The sequence below is a fragment of the Chrysochloris asiatica genome, unplaced genomic scaffold (assembly GCF_000296735.1).
Source record: "Chrysochloris asiatica unplaced genomic scaffold, ChrAsi1.0 scaffold00169, whole genome shotgun sequence".
NCBI lineage: Eukaryota > Metazoa > Chordata > Mammalia > Afrosoricida > Chrysochloridae > Chrysochloris > Chrysochloris asiatica.
In genome coordinates this window covers 3,204,097-3,208,673 of record NW_006408687.1, presented here as the reverse complement: position 1 = coordinate 3,208,673, position 4,577 = coordinate 3,204,097, and the positions used below count along the sequence as shown (strand labels likewise).

Genomic DNA, 4,577 nt, shown 5'->3' with positions numbered 1-4,577 from the left:
TTTCCAAGGAGTGACTAGTGGGTATGAACTGCCAAACTAGTAGCTAGAAGTCCAGTGCTTATCCTTCAACACCACACCAGGGCTTCTCTTCTAATGGTCTTCTAATGGAGACCTTTTTCTCTCTTATTCAGCTTCTCACCAGATTGTCACTGTTTTTTTCCCCAATTTGGATGAAACACCATCCTTTAGGGCATGCAATCTGATCTCCTTACTCAGTAAGTGGATTGAAGTTGAACCAGTTAGCTCCTATGAGATACATTTTGTCCAATAGGAAATTGTTGATATAAGTGACAAGGGAAGATACATTCCTCCTTGGTTCTTTCTTCTATGAACTACCTTAATGTGTAGTTTCTTTGAACTCCATAAATGTCCCATGTATTAGTAAAAATGCCAATTTAGCACTTGCATGCCTTTGGCTCAACTCTATACCTGAACTTAGTGTGGTGAATGTCTTTTTCTTCATTTGGTAAATGTCTTAAATTGCATGGCTTTGTCTTTTTCTTTGTTTCATTTCCTATTTTTCTGTCTCACAGTCCTGGGTTCATACCTCTACAATAAAATGATAACTCCTAATTTTTACCCTTGGTTCTACTCTACTTTCTAGTAGACCCAGATTGAGACACTGTTGATTTAAAAATATTTATTTTGAAAGAAAAAAAAAAAAGACAAAAACAAAAAAACCCCATGATTTCTCTCCTGAGAGGTCTGCTTTGAGAGAAAATATATTTAGAAAGCAAAGTAGTATGTTAAAGAAGTATGCTCTTCTTGGTGGGGTAAGGGAGTGTTGTTAACATAGTATGAGAATACTAGTTTGTTGGAGAGAAAAAAAAAACAAAGAATGAAGGAAGGAGTGAGGAAAAGGGAAAAGAGAAAGAAAAAGTTAAAAGAGAGAGAGAAAAGTTCAGTGATAAACACTGCATGAACAAAACCTTTCCACTCCCTGTTTTTTTTGTGTGTTTTTTTTTCAACTCCAATTTAGTCTTCTTTATAGACTTGGAAAAGACTGTGTGTGGATGCATACTCAAGATTCTATTTTCTTTCTTGACAGTACAGATTCAATGGAGAAATTAAGTACTGCATGAACAATATCCTTTTCACTCCCTGGTATATTTTTTTTCAAATCCAATTTAGATATGTCTTCTTTATATACTTGGAAAAAACTGTGTATGGAGGCATACTCAAGATTGTTTTTCTTCTTCACATCAAATATTCAATGGGGATGTTTTCATAATGATTAAAACTTTACAAAAATTATTAGCAACTTTATTTTTCAGAATTGGGAATATGGTTTATAAATCAGTTGATTGTTAGCTATAACAATCTAAGATCTGCTATATTTGTGTCATTGAATCATTTAACTAACCAATTGAATCAGTATTCCCAACAGATATAAATAGTTTGCTGAGTCACCGGTAGAATTGTACTGAGAATACAAAAAACCATACATGTGCAGGATGTCATATTTCCAATAATCAAAGGAGGCATATTTTCTTCTATTCTCTTAAAAAACACTTAAAAGAAACAGCATGTTTTATCTCAGTAAGTGGACTCCTGGTGTGGTGCTATAGGATAAGCAATGTACTGTGAACCACAAAATCAGTGTTCAAACCCACCAGCAGCTCCTCAGAAAACCTTATACAGAATCTCAGCAAATTCAGAATTGACTCTATAGCACTTAAAAAGAAAAACAAGTACATATATAGCAACACATTATGGGATTTTAGCATGCATGTAAATGTGCATTTATCTTTTGTAGTTTATAATATAAACATATTTTATATATAAACCAAATAATATAATAAATATAGAAATTTGTTAATTATTTTTATGGTGACAACCTAATTTTTTAATAGCGTAATTAAAATTATTGTTTTTACTTCAGGTCTTTCATAACTGCTAATTTGTTGTTAACCTACTATTTGCCAGAGATTACTAAATTTAAATCACCACTCATCTGTCAGTTTGTCATACTGTGGTGGCTTGCATGCTGCTGTGTGGAAGCTATGACACCAGTATTTTAAATACTAGCAAGGTCAGATGAGCTTCCAGACTAGGATGAAGGAGATACGGACTATTTTAGAATATTTAGTTGTGTAACGGTGTCAGACAGCACCAGAATATTGAATATTGAAATATGATGAAGAGCATCAGAATACTGTCAGATATAGTGCCAGAAGATGAACCCCTCGGATTGGGAGACACTCAAAAGATGATTGGGGAAGAGCTGCCGCCTCAAAGTGGAGTTGGTCGTGATGATGCAAATGGAGTAAAGCCTTCAGGACCTTCATTTGCTGATAGGACACAGTTTAAAATGAAGAGAAACAGCTATAAACAACCATTAGTAATCAGTACATGGAATGTATAAAATGTGAATCGAGTAAAATTGGAAATTGTCAAAAACGAAATGGAATGGATAAACATCAATATCCTAAGCACTGATGAGCTGAATTGGTCTGATATTGGCCATATTGAATCTGACAAGCACATGGTTACTATGCCAAGAATGACAAATCAAAGAGGAATGGTGTCACATTCGTCGTCAAAAAGAACATATTAAGTCCTTCTGGTGGGGGCTGGGGAGAGAGGGGAGGGGAAAAGGGTGTAGAAGGGGAGGTGGCAGGGGAAGGGGGTGGGGGCGTAACGGGGGCATCCTACGGAGCTGGGGTCCTGGGCTCAGTGTGGAAGAAGCAGGATTGCGTTTGCTTGGCAGTTGGAGGGGTTTGAACGGGGCCAGCAGGCAGAATGGCGGACTTGCCCTCTCGGTGACTGCGCGGTCCAGTCCCATACTGCCTGGCCGCAGGTGCTCCAGGATGAGGCTGCCTCACGCCCGACCGCGACTGGCCATTTCTCACATGTTCAAAGGACAAAGAGATGATTATCTCGCAATCCTCGCTTCTAAGGAGCATTTGGTTGTAATTTTTCCAGCACAGGTTTATTTGTTCTTCTGGCAGTCCATAATTCTTTCAATAATTCTTCACCAACACCATAATTCAAGTGCCTAGGTCATATACTCAATGAGTAAAGTGGGGGAAAATGTGGACTAACTTCAAATATAGATGTCAGAATCTCTTCAGTCCTGAGGGAGGAAGCCAAAGTGAAAATGTGGACATAAACTCTAACAGATGTTTGTTTGTAAAGAGAAAAATACCAATATAGGAGACTCCACTCCTCAGCAGCAAAGCAGTCCTTTAAGAGAAAATGTTACCTTACAACTGGGACTAAGCCCTTCAAAGAATCTTTCCAGAAGAAACCAAAATTATGTCGCCGAAATCCTTCAGACTGTTGAAATACAACACTTGCACGAACAGACTCCTATTCCCGACATGCTCCATGGGGTAGGAAGAAAAAAAATTCCTGTTTTACAAAGACACAGAGTTCATTGGGCGGTGATAAAAAGTTTGGTAGAACTCACATTGTACTTCAAAGGAGAGAGACGCTATATGGCATAAGCTCATATAGATATGAACAGTGTTTCGCGATATGGACAGTGTTTCCAGAAGATCTGTAGGGAGTCAATGTCTGAGACAAAGTTTGCAGGATACTGTTGGACAGTGTTTTCCCATGAGAATTTATAGCAAACAGTCAAAACCCCGATTTTCAAATAAAAGAAAAATACGTCTTTCTGAATTAATGCTTGAGGAATGCCCTTCGCCTGCTGGCTCAAATTTAGACCCAAAATGTCATTTGATTAAACAGTATATAGCTCCTGTAAGCCCATAGTCAACATTTTTTGATATATTTAATCCATCTTTGGTTTCAAGAGAAGATGAAGAAGATAGGCTTAGAGAGAGAAGGCAGCTTAGTATTGAAGAAAGGGTTGATCCCCTTCCCAATGCACAAATACATGTATTCAAAGCTACCACACAGGTTAATCTGTTATATAAACGGGAACAAAGTTAGCTCCTGGAATGACTGAAATAAGTGGGGACAGTTCTGCAATTCCACAAACTAATTGTGACTTAGAAGAAGACACGGCCACATTATGTTTGCAGTCACATAGACAAAAGCAATGCCAGGGATCTGGGAACTGCCATGCTCATGTTAATAGACAGGGAACTTGGAAAGTACATTTTCAGATTGATTGCATACACTGCCTAGTGCCCTATTTGCTTCAAATTACAGCTAATCCCTGTTACTGGGGAGTGATGGACCGTTACAAAGCAGAAGACCTTCTTGAAGAGAAACCAGAAGGTACGTTTTTGCTCAGGGACTCGACACAAGAGGACTACCTCTTTTCTGTGAGCTTCCGTCGCCACAACAGATCCCTGCATGGCCAAATTGAACAGTGGAATCACAACTTCAGTTTTGATACCCATGACCAGTGTGTGTTTCAGTCCTCCACTGTGCCAGGATTGCAGATGCTCAACATACAATGAGATTGATGGACTCCCTTTACCATCCATGTTCCAAGACTTTTTAAAAGAATGTCATTATAAACAAAAAGTTAGTCTGATGAACTTGACCTATGCCTATGGAGTAGCGACTCAAAAGAGGGAACAAATCCCCACAGCAAGAAACATTCACACCCACACCCACACACAGAGTGGATGGAGAAGGGCAGCTTGGACATTGGTTAC

General features: G+C 38.5%; 1 pseudogene; it reads left to right on the top strand.

The window, feature by feature from the left end:
* The first annotated feature begins 2,810 nt into the window (after window positions 1-2,810).
* Window positions 2,811-4,376, top strand: LOC102825799 (annotated as a pseudogene).
* Window positions 4,377-4,577: the final 201 nt, after the last annotated feature.